General features: G+C 50.7%; 1 protein-coding gene across 1 annotated transcript in view; it reads left to right on the top strand.

The window, feature by feature from the left end:
• Positions 1-19,085: 19,085 nt before the first annotated feature.
• The window catches only part of LOC126520591 (carboxypeptidase D-like), a 175,100-nt gene continuing 173,650 nt past the window's right edge, over positions 19,086-20,535 (top strand). Inside the window, exon 1 of the mRNA XM_055065616.2 lies at positions 19,086-20,486. The gene's annotated coding sequence lies outside the window, so the exon portion shown is untranslated. The remainder of the gene's footprint in view (positions 20,487-20,535) is intronic.

The raw sequence follows: 20,535 nt of genomic DNA, 5'->3' as shown, positions 1-20,535 counted from the left end.
ATTTACTTCAGTACGGCGCACACACCACGGAGGAATGGAAGGTCTTGCCGCAGGTGTGTAACCTGACCTGAGAGAAGCACGGTGCGCGAAGATAGTCACACTGAATGACGTGTGGGGCCTATCTACTGGGAGACTTGCGAGGTGGTGGGTAGGGGTCCGGACGAAGTGTCTTATGTGCACACGCATTGTTTCAATGCTAATGTGTGTTCTAAGAGTGGAATCTTGAGCGACTGCAATAACTTCAGTCGTTGACGCACTCCGCGGTAGGCCAAGGCATATCTTGAGGGCTTGGCCTTGGATGCTTTGTATTATATTCCGGTTAGTTCTGCAGGTGTTGGACATGACCAATAGGCTGTACCGCAGGAATCTAATGAAGAGGACCCTGTACAGTTGCAGCATAGATTGTATTGGCACTCCCCAGGTTTTTAGGCTAGGAACTTAAACATATGGCAAATTCCTGTCAGGCGTTTTCTCGCATAATTCACATGAGGGGTCCAGGAGAGATTTTTGTCAATGACCACCCCCAAAAATCTGTGACTCTTGTTGTACGAGATCAGTTGTCTGTCGACGGATATCACGTATGGAGACATTAATTTCCTGGTAAACGCCACCACTGCACACTTTTCGTATGATATATGAAGTCCTTGTTCTCGAAGGTAGGATGATGTTAAAGTGGCTGCCTTCTGAAGCCGTGCGCGAAGTTGCAGTCGCGTCACACCCGACGTCCAAATGCAAATGTCGTCGGCATAGATGGAGAGCCTAACAGTGCATGGCAGGATGTCGGCAAGGCCAATGAGTGTTAGACTGAAGAGCGTTGGGCTCAGTACTCCGCCCTGAGGCACTCCACGGTTACTGCAATGTGGGGAGGTCGGGCCATCCTCGGTAAGTATGAAAAAGGCTCTCTTATGTAGATAGCTACTTATCCAAAAATAGACTTTGCCGCCAAGTCGTACTGCCTCTAAGGCGTTGAAAATCGCTTCGTGCCTTACGTTGTCGTACGCTCCTTTAACATCCAGAAACAGGGCAGCAGATAGTCTTTTGCAGGACTTCTGGTGCTCGACGTAAGTCACCAAGTCGATAACGTTGTCAATGGAAGAACGGCCACGCCTGAAACCGGCCACTGCATCTGGATATACCTGGTAATGTTCGAGGTGCCATTCTAGCCGTGCTAGAACCATCCTCTCCATTAGTTTTCCGATGCAACTGGCAAGCGCAATTGGTCGGTATGATGTATTGTCTACTGGCGACTTGCCAGGCTTGAGCAGTGGAATTAGGCGACTGGTCTTCCATTCCTGGGGAACCGTACCTGTCTGCCAGGAGTTGTTGAACAAGAGCAGGAGCACTTTCCGAGCCTCTTCGCCAAGGTTACATAGGGCATGGTAGGTTATACCGTCGGGTCCTGGTGAAGATGAACATTTGCGCAAGGCCAGTGCAGCTTCGAGTTCGTCCATAGAGAAATGACTGTCCATGCGGGGGTCGCGTGAAATCAGGGAGTGGTGGAGCGTCGATGTTCCAGCGGAACTAGTTTCGCCAGCGATCCTCCTGCAGAAAGCTTCAGCGACGTCAATCTCGCTGTATTATTGGTGAAGGGGCAAATACTTAAAAGGGTGGCACTGCTGAGGGGTTCCACGGAGACGACGAACAGTTCTCCATATGCGAGACAAAGGTTTTCGTGGATCCAAAGACTCGCAGAATGACTTCCATCTTTGCGATGCAAGTTGGTCCATGCGACGCTGAATTTTCTTTTGAGTTCTTCTGGCCAACCTCAAGTCATGTACAGACTTCGTGCGCCTGTATCTTCGCTCTGCACGGCGATGAATTGCACGAAGCTTCTGCAGCTCAATGTCGTATTCGGTGCGTGTATATATTCTCGGAAGCGAATGTGTGGCAGCCTCTAGGGCACCCTTTATGATGTATTCTAGGCTAGAGGACAAGTCATCACTACAGCTGTCTTCGACAATTGATTTGAACATTGGCCAGTCGATGCATTGTGTGACGCCGACTAACTTGGAGCCCGTCAGCCCTTCAATCCTAAGATAAGTGGGTAGGTGATCACTTCCCCGCGTTTCAATATCCGAAAACCACCTGACCTTTCCAGTGAAGGAGCGTGAAACAAAGGTGAGGTCCAGGCAGCTACAGTAGGTAGTTCCACGCAGACAGGTGGGGCTTCCATCATTTAACACGCACAGTTCTTGTTCGGAGGCAAATCACACTAATCTTCTGCCTCTAGAGTTTATCTTAGAACTTGCCCAGAGATGTTGGTGGGCATTAAAATCTCCAGTCATCACCAAAGGCTGCGTAGTCGCTGTCCTGATTCGCCGTAACCGCTCGCAGTCCAGCCGACTTGAGGGCGATATGTAGGCTCCAACTAGTGTGAAAGTGAGCTTGCCTTTCTTCACTGGGAGGCATACGTACTGGTTTTCTTGGTCAGGTGGTACTGGATTATGGACATACGTAAGATCACGTCGTATGAATACGATGATCTTGCTGCAGTCTCCGTGGGTGGCGGACATGAAACACTCAGTCTCATGTTATCTGATAGGGGCTCGCAGATGACGATGATTGGGAACTTATTCGTGAACGCAAACTGTCGAAAGTCCGACATGCGTGACTTCAGTCCTCTGGCGTTCCACTGAAATATCGATGCGTTCCGGACTTCGTCACGAAACGGCGGCTTCTGGAGAGCCATGATTTCAACCAAGAGCTGTAAGTACTGGACTCAAAGTGTCCAGCACCTGTAGCGCGCTTTGTGCAGACGAAGATTTCTTGTTGGTAAGTATAACGCGAATGGCATTCATGAGCGACCGCAGAATGTTGATGACCTGGAGATCATCAGCCAGCGTCGCTTCAACAGTTGCCGAAGCAGTCGAAGTTGGTGCGTTTTGAGGCAACTTAGCAGGGAGTTGTGCCCTCGGTAGCTCAGGCCATTCTTCCGGACGGGCGATCCTCACTGCTTTGTTTGCTTTGCTTGTATCTGTCTTGGTGGCACTGTGCGTTGACTCGGCAATCCTTCAGACGGAAGATGGCGCGTTCCTATCTGCAATTACGGAATGTCGTGAACGTTTTCGGTGTCGATGCCGACGTCGCCGAACAGTGGCAGCAGCCTCTCAATGCGTTGAATTGTCCCGCACCATTCGTTTTAGGATCGCGAATTCCTTCCGAACCCGCGGAAAAAAATGAGGCCGCGAAAGTAGTGGTGCGAGCACGTGCGCGTGCGATTGTGTAAGGATGGGACGTACGGGGAGATATGGGCGCCGGTGGAATGATATACGGTGCTTGATTGAGGGAGCTGTGAAACGATTTGTGAAACAAGCAAGGACTGGCGATGTAACGACGCACAGAAAGATTAGCAAGATCAGTTTTACGTTTTAGAGGTGATATGCTTATGTCGTATATGAATATGAAGAATGGATGAACCTAGTGGCACGATTTTGTACAGATTCTAGTTCGTTTCTTAAGTATACCTGGTGCGGGCTCCAGATGGGCGCTGCACATTCTAGTTTCGATCTGATGAGTGATTTGTACACGAGAAGTATGATTCGCTCTCTCACTTCGTTTCCCAAGGCAATAGTAAGCAGTCGTTTTCGTGAATACTAAAATCGCCTTATATCAATTGAAAAAGAAACGCACTTTCAAGTCTGTTTAGCGATTCTAAATCGCACAATCTTAACCGTAACTGAGTAATCCTTTGTAAACATTGAACATATAAAACGGACCGCAAGACGTTGTATCCTTTCTAATTTTTTTTTCAATATTTTCTGATGGGGACTCCAGACAACACTGGCCTATTCAAGTATCGGTCGTATAAACGTCTTAAAAGCAACAAGCGTTACGTCCCTACTTGCACCCGGCAGTTCGTTTCCTTAGAAAGTATAGCATCCGTGATGCTTTGGTCCATTGATTATCAATATGTGCATGCAACTTTAAGTTACACGTAATTATAACACCCAGGTGCTTGAAAGCATCTACCGTCAACAAGGCATGATTCCCGATGTGATATTCAAATGGAATTACCTTTTTCTTTTTCGAAATGTAGGTAAGTGTTGACTTTGAGTCATTTATTTCCGTTCCCCAAGTTTGGCACCACAAGTGTAACGCATGTAGACATTGGCTAATTTTCAGCTGAACGTCCTATTTGTTACTTGTGCGTAAATTAAACAATCATCTGCAAACAGTTTGAGCTCTGCAGGAGGCTTTGCTATCTCTGCAATATAATTATTATATGCGTATATCAAAAATAATAACGGCCTCTGAATCTACAGCCTCTGAGACGTCTTTTTACAGCGAAGCTGTCTAAGACTAGGATCTAGGGGATCGCATCCGTGCACAGACTAACAATTTTTCATACGTGGACCGATCCCGAAGATAGTGCGATGCCGGGCCGACCCGCGGCGGAGGGGCAGTTCACCCTTAAGGGGCCCACGCAGCTTCGCTGGTCATCCTTCTTCACAGAGTATAAGGGCACTTGGTTTTTATTTTTCTCGTTCATCTTTTTTTAAGACTTCCGGTTGTCCTTGCCAGCCCGTGACACCAACCATCGCGCAGTGCGTGGTATCATTTAAGATAGAGCGAACTCCTCTTGGATTCGACGCCCTTGTTTCGCGAGGAGACAATAGCTGCGACGGCGTCATGTGAACATGCGCCAGCGTCAGCGTTCACACTTGTGCGTTCGTTGCCTGCAGAACTGTGCAAGCGATTTGTCACCACAGCACGACGTCACGGACGCCGATTTGTGTCACACGCGCTGTAGTGCATTTATCGCTGCGGGGAAAACCGCTGGAAAACCAGCGAAATAATGACAGTCGCGTACGTGCAAATGGTGCGTAGCTGTGAACGTTGTTTTCTCTTTAACTTCGTTTCTTTTTTTTTCGTTCACGCTTTGCATTCCTTATGCTCTCACAAAGTGCGTCACAGCAGCATACCTCCGCGGGAGCACGCGAAGGCGCGCGGGGACGGATGCCACTACAAATGGTGAAGCGCTGCACAGCTTGCATGTGCATACTGAGCGCGGGGGAAACGTCGGCGCGACATTAAAAAAAAAAAGATGAAGAAGCAATGAATTATTTCGTTTTCAGAACCGAAGGAGGAAGCTACACGCACTTGACGAGTATGTTCAGTGAGCATCGCGATATTTCCAATGCACCGATCTAAAGGGGCGCGACCATTCAACGTGCCCCTGCAGTTGTGACGTAAGTTGGACAGGTCACAGATATTCCAGAAAGCTGGCAGGAAAATTGGCAGGAAAACCAGGCAAATAAAGGAAATAAAGACGAACCTATTTTGCCATTAAGAAATGCACAGCTCCCCTCCCCACTTAACATTTATCTGTCTGTACGCAAAGTGCCGCCCGAGGCACTTTGCATCGCGCGGCAATTTTGCGTGCATTTGTGGGCTTCTTTCACGCTCGGAAAAACACTTCTATGTAACACGTACGTGTTGAGTAACAGAAAGCTGTACCGGGAGTTTTTCATGTTGCTCTACAATCTTCTAATTGACACTTTTAATCTAATTATAATATTTGAGAAGTTGATTAAATAATTAAGAGTAATTACGTAATTAAGCAGAACGAAAAAAATTTAATTCGAGTATCTCCAAGCGATGGCAACCAACGTTACCTTGGTTCTGTCCAGCTACGTGGCATTCGCATATTTTTAAACCTTGGTGCATGATGGTTGGGACACCCTCTGCAGAATCCTGTATAGGTGGAGTGCAAATATTTTTTCGCAGGTGTCATTTTAAAAAACGTGAACGGGAATGGCAGTTAATGCATGAAGAGCAGTTTAATTGCGAACGCGGCTCAAAAGAGAGTCATCCGCTTTGCAGCGTTATATAATCCTGACTTCTCTCCTTTTGCTAACCTGCCTTTTCTGGATACACGTCGTCAGGTTGAATGCCTTACATTTCTTTACACTTAAGTTTACCCTTAACACTACTCATCTTTTATCATCGTCATCATCATCATCCTTTTTTTATGCCCACCGCAGGACGAAGGCTACGATCTCCAATTACCCCTGTCTTGGGCTATGGCTGATTAGAACTTGCGCCTACAAATTTCCTAATTTCATCACCCCACCTAATTTTCTGCCGTCCCCGACTGTGCTTAGCTTCCCTTGGCACCCAATCTGTAGCTGTAATGATCCACTGGTTATCCATCCTATGTCATGGCCCAGCTCCATTTCTTTTTCTTAATGTAAAATAGGATATCGGCTACCCCCTTTGCTTTCTTATCCAAACCGCTCTCTTCCGGTGTCTTAACGTTATGCCGAACGTTTCTCGTTCTCTAGTTCTCAAGCTTCTTTGTTAACCTCCAAGTTTCTACCCCATATCTTAGTACTGGAAGAGGGCAATGATTGTCAGTGATTGCACACTATTCTTTTCAGAGACATCGGTAAGCTTCCCTCATTATTTGGTAATGGCTGCCGTATGCACTCCAAGACATTTTTATTCTTCTGTAAATTTATTTCTCATGATCAAGATCTCCTGTGAGTAATTCACCTAGTTATGCGCACGCCTGCACAGATTCTAGAGCTTGACAGTCCAACATGAATCCTTGCTCCATTTCCAGGCTATTGAACATTACATTTATCTCCTGCACATTAATATTCAATCCTTCTTTTAACCCTCCTTCTTCAACCCTCCTTAATTAGTCTTGAATCATTTGTTGTTGTAATTCGTCCCCAGCGTTGCTGAGCAGGACAATGTCATCTGCGAACCGATGGTTGTTGAGATATGCGCCGTTGATCTTCACTCTGTAAGCATTCCCAGGCTAATAGCTTGGATACTTCTTCTAAGCATGCAGTGAATAGCATTGGAGAGATTGTGTCTCCTTGTCTGAGCCCTTACTTGATATTGCTACGGGATAGTATTTCAAATGACGGAAGAGCCGAGCAGTAAGAAGACGACGACGACGATTGGAAGCTAGCGCGGGCTGTTGCCTCTTGGCCAACTGCGGCGTATTGCCTTGTAAATATACTTGTAAATAGCTTTTCGTCGGTGTCTTCCTACGTAACACATCTGGTGGAGGTGGACGTTCCCTGTAACTCGTCACGGAGCTTCGCAGTGGACGGTACGTCGAGCCTTCCGTCATGGCTCCCGGCGACGACAACTCGACTCCGCCGGCTCCGACACCTGCTGCCACTTCGACGACCTACACCACTCTCCCCGCTCCCCGTGATCCTGGCGTATTCTCGGCAAAAGATGGGGAAGACGTCGATGACTGGATCAGCCTGTACGAACACGTCAGCCGCAATAACCGGTGGGACCCTACTATCATGCTCGCCAACGTAGTCTTTTACCTCGCTGGCACACCTCGAGTTTGGTATCGGACGCACGAAGATGAGCTGACCAGTTGGGATTCGCTTAAGCAAAAGCTTCGAGACTTGTTCGGCAACCCCTACGGTCACCAACTTGCCGCGCAGAAGGCGCTTTCCGGTCATGTGCAGACGTCAACGCAGCCCTACGTCACATACATTCAGGACGTCTTGGCTTTGTGCCGCAAAGTTGACGCACACATGACTGAGTCCGACAAGGTCTCCCACATCCTCAAAGGCATTGCCGATGACGCCTTCAACTTGCTCGTATTTAACAACGTGGCGACGGTGGATGCAGTTATAAAAGAGTGCCGCCGCCTGGAACTCGCTAAAAGCCGACGTATCGACCAACAGTTTGCCAGTCTGCCCAACACCCCAGCGACATCTTCCTGTGCCGACGCTCCTCGTCCCAACAACACTGGCGATGTTACCAGGATTGTCCGGCATGAGATCGAGGCCGCCTATCCGGCTGCCTTCGACTCCAGCCCCTCCAATGCCCCTGCAGTCACTGTTTCCCTGATCCAGGCAGTTGTCCGCCAGGAGTTCGCCAACATGGGTATTCACACCATCTGCTCGGCCCATCGCCCTGATACCCACCCGGCTTCTTCGATTCCACCCCGTCCCGCACCTTCTTACCCACCACGTTTCCGCAACCCCTCTGAATGGCGCACTGCAGACGACAAACCAATTTGTTTTCACTGCCATCGAATTGGGCACATTTCTCGGTACTGTCGCAGTCGCTGGAGTTCCCTGAACCAGTTTACATATACTGCCTACTCTCGCCCCCCAGGTGGCCTTTCTCGTCCCTATGCTGCCCGCTCAGATAATGCCGCCACCGATTCTCCTGCGCCGAACCGCCCCTATTCTCGTTCGCCTTCGCCCCAACGACGACAATCTCGCTCCCCCCAGCCCCGTCGCTCCTATTCGCCGACTCCCTTCGGACGCCGCTCCCAGCCGGAAAACTAGACGATGCAGCGCCTCGAGGTGACGCTGCATTGCTTCCTACGCCACCAAATCCTCTCCTGACGTTGCCCACTCATCTGAACCTTCTTGACGTGCAAGTCGACGGTGTTCCTGTATCTGCTCTCGTAGACACTGGGGCGCATTTGTCGGTAGTGAGCGCTGACCTTCGTAACCGGCTGAGGAAAATAATCACGCCCGCCACGACGCATGTTGTCCGTGTCGCCGATAGCGGAACAGCCCCTGTAATTGGAATGTGTGCCGCCCGCGTCTCCTTCGCCGATCGCTCCACTACCGTGCTATTCACAGTCATCGCTCACTGTCCCCACGACATCATCCTCGGCTTAGACTTCCTCTCCGCACATTCTGCTCTCATCGATTGCTCCGCCAGTACTCTCCGCCTCGACCTGCCTGTTCTGGATCCCGCTGAACAACACCCTACTCGCCTCAGTTCCGTCGACTTCGTTCGCTTGCCACCTTCGGCACTGACTTACGTTGACTTAGTGTCATCCCCACCAGTCCCCGACGGTCACTACATCGTGGCTCCTATGCAAGACGTCCTCCTTACACACGGGATCACAATACCTCATACAGTTTTATCTATTACGGCGAATTGCGTCTGCCTGCCAGTGGTCAATTTTGGCTTGACGACACAAGTGCTGCAACGCGGGATGTCTCTGGCCCAACTTTGCCCATTCGAGGATCACTCTGTAGCATCGATTTCAGTAGACGACAATTCAGCCGATCCTCCTCTACCATCGCAGTCGGCAACTTGTACCATCGCCAACTTACAGAAAATGATTGCACCCGACATGCCGTCCGAGCATGCTCGTGCGCTCTACCGCGTTCTGATTTCCTACCAAGGTATTTTTGACTTTAACGATCGTCCTTTGGCCCAAACAACAGCTGTTAAACATCGCATTAATACCGGCGATGCCCCTCCTATTCATCGCCGCCCGTATCGAGTATCACCGGCTGAGCGTCAAGTTATTCACACCGAAGTTCGCAAAATGCTTGCCAAGAACATTATTGAACCGTCATGTAGTCCATGGGCGTCACCTGTTGTGCTGGTAAAAAAGAAGGGTGGTTCATGGCGCTTTTGCGTGGATTATCGGCACCTTAACAGGGTTACCAAAAAGGACGTGTATCCCCTACCTCGGATTGATGACGCCCTTGACTGCCTCCACGGTGCTCGCTATTTCTCCTCTAATGACCTTCGCTCCGGCTATTGGCAGATTGCCGTGGACGATCTCGACCGCGAGAAGACTGCCTTTGTAACACCCGACGGTCTTTATCAATTCAAAGTGATGCCGTTCAGTCTATGTAACGCTCCTGCCACTTTTGAACGCATGATGGGCTCCCTTCTTCACGGTTTCAAATGGTCCACGTGCCTGTGCTACTTGGACGACGTTATAGTATTCTCCCCAACATTCGCTACGCACGTCGAGCGTCTCTCAGCAGTCCTGGACGTTTTTCGACGAGCCGGTCTGCAACTCAACGTATCGAAGTGCCAATTCGGCCGTCGCCAGATTACCGTCCTTGGACATCTCGTTGACGCGAACGGAGTGCAACCGGACCCAGGCAAGATCCATGCTGTTGCGCACTTGCCTGTTCCAAAGTGCGTCAAGGATGTGCGAAGCTTCATCGGCCTTTGCTCGTACTTCCGCCGTTTCGTGGAAAATTTCGCGGCCATAGCACGACCACTAACCGAGCTTTTGAAAAAAGACGCCCCTTTCCAGTGGGGCGATAACGAGGCCTCTGCATTCTCGCTTCTAATCGACCTTCTCACAACGCCTCCCGTTCTGGCCCATTTCGATCCTTCTGCGCCTACCGAAGTCCGTACTGATGCCAGCGGTCACGGAATTGGCGCAGTACTGGCACAACGCCAGCGTGGCCACGACCGTGTTATCGCTTACGCCAGCAGGCTCCTCTCGCCCGCGGAGCGCAACTATTCCATCACTGAGCGTGAGTGTCTGGCCTTAGTTTGGGCGGTTGCGAAGTTCCGCCCATACTTATATGGCCGACCCTTTTCCGTTATCACAGACCATCACGCGCTTTGCTGGTTATGCTCATTGAAAGACCCTACAGGAAGACTTGGTCGCTGGGCCTTACGCCTCCAAGAATATTCGTTCTCTGTCACCTACAAATCTGGCCGACTACACAAGGACGCTGACTGCCTGTCTCGCTACCCGGTAGATGAGCCTGACGACGCTGACAGTAGTACCGCCAACGGCAGTTTCTCTGTGGCTGCATTCGCTAACATCGCCGATGAGCAGTACCGAGACCTATTGCTGCGAGTACTCATCGAGCGTCTGCACTCTACACCTACCGACGCATCCGTTCGCCGATATGTCCTCCAGGGCGGCATTCTGTACCGAAGGAACTTCCTCCCTGATGGCCCTGATTTTCTTCTTGTCGTGCCAAAACATCTACGACAGACTGTGCTCTTTGAGATGCATGACGCACCCACTGCAGGACATCTTGGGGTAACCCGCACGTACGACCGCGTCCGCCGCCGCTTCTATTGGCCTGGTCTCGCTCGCTCCGTCCGACGCTATGTTGCTGCCTGTGATCCCTGCCAGCGTCGGAAAACACCTCAGGTGCTACCTTCCGGTCATCTCCAGCCGATCACCATCCCTGTGGAACCGTTCTTTCGTGTTGGATTAGACCTCCTCGGTCCCTTTCCCACGTCATCCTCTGGGAACAAATGGGTAGCCGTCGCAACTGATTACGCCACCCGATACGCTATCACGCGGGCTCTCCCTACCAGTTGCGCCACTGACGTCGCGGACTTTCTCTTGCGTGACATTATCTTAGTGCATGGAGCCCCGCGACAGCTGCTTACTGACCGTGGTCGTAACTTCCTCTCGAAAGTTATCGCCGACATTGTGCGTTCCTGCTCTATTCAACACAAGCTGACTACCTCATACCATCCTCAAACCAATGGCCTGACAGAGCGGTTAAACCGTACTCTTACCGACATGCTGTCCAAGTACGTTTCGAAGGACCACCACGACTGGGACGTTGCCCTTCCTTACGTCACATTTGCGTATAATTCTTCCCGGCACGACACCGCCGGATTTTCTCCCTTTTATCTACTCTACGGTCGCGAACCGACCTTGCCCCTTGACACGGTACTTCCTTCTGCTTCGACCTGAACAACCGAGTATGCGCGCGACGCCATCGCCCTCGCCGACCATGCACGCCAGCTTGCCCGTACTCGACTGACGGCCTCGCAAGCCACGCAGCAGCGTCAGTACAACGCCCGCCACCGTGACGTACAGTTTTCGCCTGGTGCACTCGTGCTCCTGTGGTCGCCCTCTCGTCACGTCTGACTTTCAGAAAAGCTCCTTTCGCGATACACAGGGCCCTACCTCGTGCTGCGCCAGGTGACGCCTGTGCGCTCAACCTCGTCATCTACTCTGGCATCTAGTGATGTCGTGCACGTAAGTAGGCTCAAGACCTACTACACTGCTTCAGAGTCCGGCCTTTAGTCGCTCCGGGACGGCGCTTTTGCCGCCGGGGGTAGTGCTACGGGATAGTATTTCAAATGACGGAAGAGCCGAGCAGTAAGAAGACGACGACGACGATTGGAAGCTAGCGCGGGCTGTTGCCTCTTGGCCAACTGCGGCGTATTGCCTTGTAAATATACTTGTAAATAGCTTTTCGTCGGTGTCTTCCTACGTAACAATATTGTAATTTTCTACATTTCTTGCGGATAATTAAGGTGGCTTTGGAATCTTTGTAGATATTTGCCAAGATATTGGCGTGTGCTTCCTGTACTCCTTGATTACGCAATGCCTCCATGATTGCTGATGTATCTACTGAAACAAGTACGCCCTCATAATATATGGAAATCCATATAGATCGGTGTCATTACATTACACCACGTTTGCCGAGCCTTCTTCGAATAAAAATGTTCACCCTCTCAATATTGCGCCAATTTATGCTAGTACCGAAATACTTAAAAATAACCTAGCTCTTCACTCGTGCTATCGAATGTCGGATTATGTAGCCCGGTGATACGAGGTCTTTGTCACTGAAGGAAGTTGTAGCTGCTATCGACAACTGATGACATAGTCTTTACGTTGAACGTGTATTTCGCAATCTGCGATAACCCTTCAGAGGGTTGAGGTACGTACAAAAGGAAAGAGTTATGCAGATCCAACGTACACATTGGAATCTGTGTGTAGGCGGTTAATGAAACGCTATAAAATTCCTTCCTGGGGCTTTGACGTAAAGGAAACTGGCGCGCGCACGGGGTCTCGGGCACTTGTGATACATCGCAATGTGAAAAATCGTATGTCGGCTTGTGTTGCTTCATTTATTCTTATTTACTTTAAATGTACCGGGGACGCTTCTTGGCAGGTCGGCCGTTGTGAGTATGTGCCATAGTATGGACATTGTAGTAATCACCAACACACGGCGATTCTCTGAAAGCAAGCTGGCTACGGTGCACCACCCGCTTCTTTGCCAAACCCCCCGCTTTGGACAGGTGTGCTATTGCATGGAAATTGTCGCTACAATCCGCACATGGCCTCCATCTGCAAAGAGCTCTTTAGCGTGGGGTCAAGAGTAGCGTGGTGCATGCGAGAATGGCTGCCAAGAGTTGAAGCATTGTTAAACACGGGTGAGTTTTGATGGGATCGTGCATATCCAGTTTTTAGAGGCTGGTGCCCCGGATGTGCTGCCTTTTGCCCTGCTTGTGTTGTTCCGTGTGGCAATTACAGAAACGAAAAAATGCCTTCAGGGCCCAATGGTTAGAGCATCGGGCTGCCGTGTACTCAGGCCGAAGTGCGAATCACGCAGCCACACTGGCTTTTTCTTTTGTTTATGTTTTCTTTAAGAGAGAGGTTGAATCGACTCGGTGAGAACCACACCAGCGACCTACCGAGCAACCAACCGGCTCAGGCGAAACCATGGGATGATCAAAGAAAGCTTCGCTTAAAAGCCACATTGCCCAAAAACAGACACGCTATGAGCTATGCAGCTGAATACGTTCACCAGCTGTTAAGAATGGCGAGCTGCAAGGAAAAATTGCCACCCAATTACGACTGGGGGACAAGGCGCGCATCCCCCACTCTTCGTCGCTGCAGCTAGGCTGCGTTCGAAGAAGCGGGCTTTGTGCTGAAAACCGCCTCCATCCACCAGCCCCATCGCCGTTGTGACGAAACGGGTTCGACGGACGAACTATTGTGCCCGAGGTCCCCAGCGCGAACCTGATTTTGCTACGCGTGAGCAAGCCGCAGCGGGACAACGAGCTACCCAGAATGTCTCCGAGCTTCCCGGAACGGCGCCCCTCTGTCGTCGGCTCCAGACCTTCGCACCTGTGTGTTTGCGTGTGTGTGGGCGTAAACGATACTGCGGAACGGCGCCCCTCTGTCGTCGGCTCCAGACCTTGGAATGTGTGTGCCTTTGTGTGCGTAAACTGTTCTTCGGGGTGGCGGCGAATTTACAATGAGTAAACGAACGCTCGCGTCACCTTGTCGCGGGAGGCGGCTAGTTTTGCGATGACGAAACGAACATTCGCTGCCTTGTATCGCCGGAGGACCGAGTGTTTAAAAACGGCTGTTGGGCGGAGGCTCGACACACTTCTCTCGTGCAGTCAGGTTGGACTGTCACACTTTCTCTTGAGCAGTCATGTTGGACTGACACTCTTTTTCTTAAGCAGTCATGTTAGACTGATTTAAATTCTGTAAATAAACCCCTTTTCCTCGGTCTCGATGAGAAGCAGTTCTTCCCTTCATCAACGTCCTCAGCGTGTTTAAGTTGGACGACGCCATGGGCCAGCTACCTTCGAATTCATGCCGGACTCCAATCTTGGCAACGGATCTCGAGCGATGGGATTGAGCCCCCGATCCTGACAACTGGCTGACAGCGGTGAGATGGACTTTGCGACATGGTGCTGTATCTGCGGTGAGTGCTTGATTCTTGCTTTGACTCTCTAGGCTTCATTTTGTGGTTGTTCTGTTTAGAACTGTAAGGAAGCTAGATTGTTGAGTGTTAGCTAGGTTGTGTTTTCCTAGCTAGATTTAGAGAGCAGAATCAAGGCAGTAAAGCAGCAATCATGGAGTTAAGGACACTGCTGAGAGACGAGTTGTTGATTGTTGGTGAGGAACTGGGCCTAGATGTACGCGAGGAAATGCTAAAATCGGAATTATTGCATATCATTTCCGAACAGGCCAGTGAGGAAGATATTGAAATGGGATTGGAACTTCTCAAAAAGAGAGAGAAACGGGAAAGAGGAAGAGAAGAACGGGAAAGAGAAGAACGGAACAGGGAGAGAGAGGAACGCGATAAAGATCGCGAGTTAACAAAAATGCAACTTGAACTTGAAAGCAAACGTTTGGAGTTGTCTCAAGGAAGTGAAGGCGCTCTGGGACGATCAAGTGAGGCAGAATCGTACCGCATGGACAGGCTATTAAAGCCATTTGAGGTCGGGACCGACATAGGCTTGTTCCTAAGCAATTTCGAAAGGACTTGCGAAAAGATGAACTTCGGCCCGAGTACATGGCCACAGCGGTTGCTGTCTATGTTGCCGTGTGAGGCGGCGGAAGTAATCGCCAGATTGAGTGCACAGGATGCATATGATTATGCAAAAGTTAAGGCGAGTCTCCTGAAGAAATACGGCCTTTCAGCCGAAGCTTTTCGGCAAAGGTTTAGGAGCACAGGCAAGAAAGATAGCGAGGGATATCCGGAGTTTGCATATAGCTTAAAGGCCAACCTAGTTGAGTGGCTTAAAAGCGCGGAAGCGTACGACAACAGAGACATGATCATTGAATGCATGTGTCTAGAGCAGTTTTACAAAACCATCCCCCAAGCTGTGAAACTGTGGGTGCAAGACAGAGGTAATGTAAACACAGTGGAAAGGGCGGCTGAATTAGCCGAAGAGTACGCAACCCGTAGAAAGTTGAACGCCGAGGAGGGAAACTGGGACGGTCGAAATGGACCGCGGAAACCATTTCCGTTCAAAAAGGGTGCGCAGACTAGACGATCGGAGCCTGTAGACATGGCGGAAAAGCCCGCAGAAAAGAGCGAGGAGAAACTTAACGGAGAAACCGCACAAAAAGAACAGAAAAGAAAATTCGAATCGTTTAGACCAATTCGCTGTTACAAATGCCACAAACTGGGACACATAGCTGTAAACTGCGAGAAGTCTAGCGTAGTTTTCTCCTACGTGGAGGAAAAAGATGAGAATATGGAACTTTTAAGTCCATATCTCCACGACCTGCAAGTTAATGGAAAACCATGCCGAGTGCTAAGAGACAGTGCCGCCACGATGGACATTGTCCATCCGTCTTACGTGACGGTAGATGACTTCACCGGAGAAGTAGCATGGATAAAACAGGTTGTGGAAGAACACAGCGTGTGTCTGCCCATGGCCAAAGTCAAAATCAATGGACCATTCGGGGAGCTAGAGACTGAGGCTGCAGTTTCCAAATTTTTGTCACTGCAGTATCCTTACATCTTTTCGAAGCGTTCGAATCAGTTACTGTGTGACAAAGGGCTCAAACTGGGAGAGGGCATAGTACAAGCATTGACCCGAGGCCAAGCTCGTAAGATCGCGGCGCTTTCGGCTGAAAATGCTCAAGCTCCTCCAGCGGAAGCAGAAAAGGGGGTAACTTCAATACCCGAATCCGAGCTAGGCCCGAGGGACAAAAGAACAGTTGAGGAGAGCCTGCCAGCTGACCAGCTCAATGAGAGCGTAGCACTTGAGTGTCAAAGTTCTAGCCTGCAGGAAGAGCAAGCTGACGCACTCACAAGCAAGACAGGGTCGTTATTATCACCGGCCTCAAAGAACTTTGATCAGCTCTTACGTGTGGATAAAGAGTCACTGGCAGCTGAGCAAAAGAATGATGAGAGCTTAGCTAAATTACATGACACAGCTAAAGAAGGCACTGCTAGGCGCAACGTGACGATACATGAGAGAGGAGGTTTGTTGTATCGGCACTACAGAGATCGAAAGGGTAGGATTTTAGATCAGTTAGTCGTACCTACTAAGTATAGGGAGGACCTTTTGAGTCTCTGTCATGGAAATGGGTGGTCCGGCCACCTAGGCATAAACAAATCAAAGGAAAGATTGCTTATGGAATACTACTGGCCTGGCTGTTTCAAAGACGTAGAAAACTTTGTAAGATCATGCGACGCCTGCCAGCGTTCTGGTAAACCAGGAGAGACATGGAAAGCTCCACTGAAGGTAGTGCCCTTAATAACAGAGCCTTTCAGACGACTTGTAATAGACACGGTAGGGCCTCTTTCAAAAACAAAATCGGGCTACAGGTACTTGTTTACCATGCTGTGTCCGTCTACCAAGTTTCCAGAAGCAATCCCTTTGAAAGAGCTCAGTTCCACCGAAGTAGTAGACGCGCTTTTGACAGTGTTTGCACGAGTTGGGTTTGCAGCCGAAATTCAGGCAGATGAAGGGGCAGTATTCACGAGCGCACTGACTTCCACATTCTTGCAAAAGTGCGGGGTAAAGTTAATACACAGTTCTGTCTATCACCCTCAGTCAAACAGCGTAGAGAGGTGGCATTCGGTGCTTAAGCGAGTTTTGCGTGCGCTCTGTTACGAGCATAAGGAGGACTGGGAGAACTGTCTGCCGGCAACTTTGTTTGCTTTGCGAACGGTTCCACATGAAGCGACAGGGTTCTCCCCAGCAGAACTAGTGTATGGGAGGACACTCCGTTCTCCACTGAGAATGTTAAGAGAGATGTGGGAGGAAAGAGGGGAGAGTCCAACAGTGGTTGAATATGTGCTAAAATATGTGCTAAATTTACTGGAACGGCTAAGCGCAACCCAAGAACTAGTCGAAAAAAACATGGGAGTAGCTCAAAAGAACGCCAAATTCTATTACGACAAGAATGCGAGGCTTCGTACGTTTAACGCCGGAGACCAAGTAATGATCCTCAAACCTTCAAGAAAGAACAAGCTTGAAGTTCACTGGGACGGGCCCGTTAAAGTTGCTTCTCTCTCACTCTCTCTGTGATGTTATGAATTCCCGTTCCGACAAACTGCAGATGCTTTCAAATGCCTTCAGATATAGATTATAATTCCAGAGAACATGTCCAAATGCCAGAGCGTTTCCTTCCGCAAGGTTTCTAGAAGCATTTGAGACTCTTTAAGCACGTTTCTGAAAGTGTACGAAAAAAAAGAAGCAGGAGACGTGTCTTGTCTGCTAAGATCTGCAGAGGCAACGTCTGTAGAGGCATTAAGCACACTTCCTTTACGTATATGTGTTTTTGGCATAAGCAGCCCTATTTTTCTGGCTTTACCTATGCATGTAATGCTTGCGGTGTTGTGGATAGAGAAATCAAATTCTATGTAATGAATTTATTTTTCTGGAAATAACATGGGCTGGGTCTTGACCTAAAAGCTGCTGCAATCAGCTTGACAGAATCCAAGGAATCTCTTCGTCAGCGCTTTCGTTATGCAAACGTATCGTTGGGCTTCTACGTGTGACACAATGTTTGTGCAATGCTTCACCCACTTCCTCGTGATGGCCCCCTGGGCAATTATTTATTTATTTACTTACATGTATACTTCTCACAGGCTCAAGTTAGGAGTATTGTGTGAGAGGGAACGGCACACTGACATTGTAAGATATGTAGAGCACAAGAAAACGATCAAACAAAAACAAAGAATTACGCGCTTTACAAAGGTTAAACGCAACAACAATAACAACTACTCTTTAGTTGTTATAAAACTGGTTATTGTGCAAGAAACTGATTTTGCAGTGTTTAAATGAGACATTATGCAATAACCGTGGATATTGTCATGCTTTAGCACTCTTCAACGAAACAGTCTAAACAAACTGGTTTATTGCGGGCGGACTTGTGCGCGGAAACTAAAGGCTAAAACACCTTCACAGAATTTGCAAGGGAAGTGAACCGGAGTCTTTTTCAACAGACCACGCGCACTTCTCTCGCGCCCCGATGGCCGCCCGGCCGTGACTTCTCGTCGCACTTCTCGGGAGCTGCAGTCGCGTGCGCGAGAGACCGAGGCGCCTCGGACGGGCATGCCTCGCAAAGGAGCGCTCGTCGCTTGCATCTGCGGCGATTTCACTGAGGTTACTCGAATTTTTGTCAAGAGACCAGCGGTTTACGTTACCATTTAGGATCACAATGATGCTTTAGAAGGTAATTCTGTTACGTACTTCAGTAACGCAGGACTAAGTTTAATGCACTGGAATAACGCAGGCATTGTGCACAGCCGTCAATCGATAATAAAATGCGAAGTTTCCCGCCCGCGGAGAAGGCCTGCGCGAGCCGCGGTGCCGAAGGAATCGTGAAATTAGTCCGGCCACGCGCCGCCACAGGCGTTCGAGCGCGCGCACGCCAAGCTGGACTCGGAGCCGAGCTCGGTCGTGACGGCTCGGTCTCGCCGGACCTCCACGCAGTGTGGACGAGCCGCATAGCTGCAGCAGCGCACTGGGATCGGGTCGGCAGGCGGCGTGGGTGCGATGAACGAAACCAGCAAAGACAATTACTAGATTCTGAGAGGTGAGAGAGAGGAAGGGGGAAAAGACCATTGCAGGGACTAGACGGCCCGAGAGGAGGACGGCCGGGCCAGCACGTGCCGGCATATGCGACTCGAGCACGGAGGGGGGGAGACGCCGCGCGAGCAGCGGCAGCCGCTTTCGCGCCGTGCTCCCTTCCTCGGCGTGACGTGGTCACCGGGCGACCCGCCCTTCTCTCTGCTCGATCCCCGCTAGCGCGCCTCCTCCGCTAGCCAGCTTCACCGACGGCAGCACGAGGTTCCACCAAGAAGCAAAAAAAGGAAGAAAGTAGGGCTACACCGGCGCTGTCGGCCCGCTCTCTCGTGCCAGAAGCCCGCGGAGGTGACGCCGGTGTGCATCGCGCGCTCTCCCTGCCTCGCACTGCCGCGCGGCTCCTGCAGTCAGCTGTTGCGAAGGAGCAACCGACAACGACGAGTGGTCACGCGGGAAGGCCGCCCCCTGTTACCGGAGGGACCACTCGGTTCGAACGGCCGCGATCGAGGTCTTGGCAGAGGGCAAGCGACCGATGCTACCGGCTGCAATTTGACGGGAAAGGAACGCTGTCGCTTGGCACCTCCAGAAAGGTCATCCGAAAGCTGACGGCGGAGCGCATTCCGCAGTGAGTGTTGAAGCCCTGCTGCGTAAAGAGCGCGAGACGACACTGCTTGAAGCACTTCCTGGACGAGGCTGTCTGCAAGAATTTCTTGATCTGTTTTCTTCTGTCCGCAAACAACAAGAGCCATTCCTAGACAGCTGTTTGCCAGAATCTACCAGACGATTTTCAGTCACGTCTGTCGCCCGCAAACAGTCTTGAGCACCGATAACGTTCCAGCACTAATCAGGACAAGGGCATCGAGGAATCTTTCGGTTCATCCTGAGTCCTCGCCGCTTCTCGTGTCGTGCTTGCGGTTTGTGTGTCATCAACTAATCGTGCCGATTGCTACCCGAGGACCGAATTGCAGGAACCGTGTCATTTGACGACATTTTTCGAGGCCTCAGTGATAGCTCGTTTGTTTCGTCCTCCGACCCAGTGCGGGATCTCTCCGCGCGGTGAAGCGCATCCTGAAGGCGGCGGACCAATCAGGGACTGCGCTTGGCGAGCCGCCGTCCTGCCGAAGCCTATCTTTATCCAGACGTCGCACGCTCGCTGCTCCTGACAAAGAGTATCCCGCGAAACGACCGTAATAAGGGGCTCGAAGGAGAGTGGCGCTGCCCGCCCAGAGAAGAGCTGCCGTCCGTCAGCCGGACCAAGCCATCAGCTGCAGCGGATCGCCCCTGGAAACGTGTCCTACAAAGACGACCTTGAAACAGCCTCGGCCTCACTCTCTCCGCCGCAGCCCGAGCGAGCGTTGCCGCTTTCGGGATCTCGCCGTATCTTCTCGGCGCGCAAGAAGTGGGTTGAGCGGGCACCCCGATAGATCGGGCGCGCAGCATTGATCGGAGCGCTCTTCGCCGCTTGCCCGAGCGCCAGTGCGTCGACGTCCGCGCGGTGTTTGTCCCGGCTGAAGCTGCGGCTGGGATTGCATCGGTCGTCGTGAGACGAGCTTCGGTCCCGTTCGAGCAGCCTTCGACGCGACTGCGATTGTCGTCTCATCGACGACGGTGGTGGATTCTGTGCAAAGCCGGTTTCTGTCTTGGTCATTGTCGCCTCGACCAAGAAGGCCAGGCGCCGCCCGTGCGAGAATCCGGATCTCCTCTTTTCCCCAAGTCGTCGCCGATCGGTGAGTGCAGAACGCTCTGCTCCATAACCATTTTACGGCAGAGCGTCAG

This window comes from Dermacentor andersoni, chromosome 3, assembly GCF_023375885.2.
Source record: "Dermacentor andersoni chromosome 3, qqDerAnde1_hic_scaffold, whole genome shotgun sequence".
Classification (NCBI taxonomy): domain Eukaryota; kingdom Metazoa; phylum Arthropoda; class Arachnida; order Ixodida; family Ixodidae; genus Dermacentor; species Dermacentor andersoni.
The sequence above is the reverse complement of the archived record's forward strand: the minus strand, read 5'-3'. Positions and strand labels throughout refer to the sequence as shown.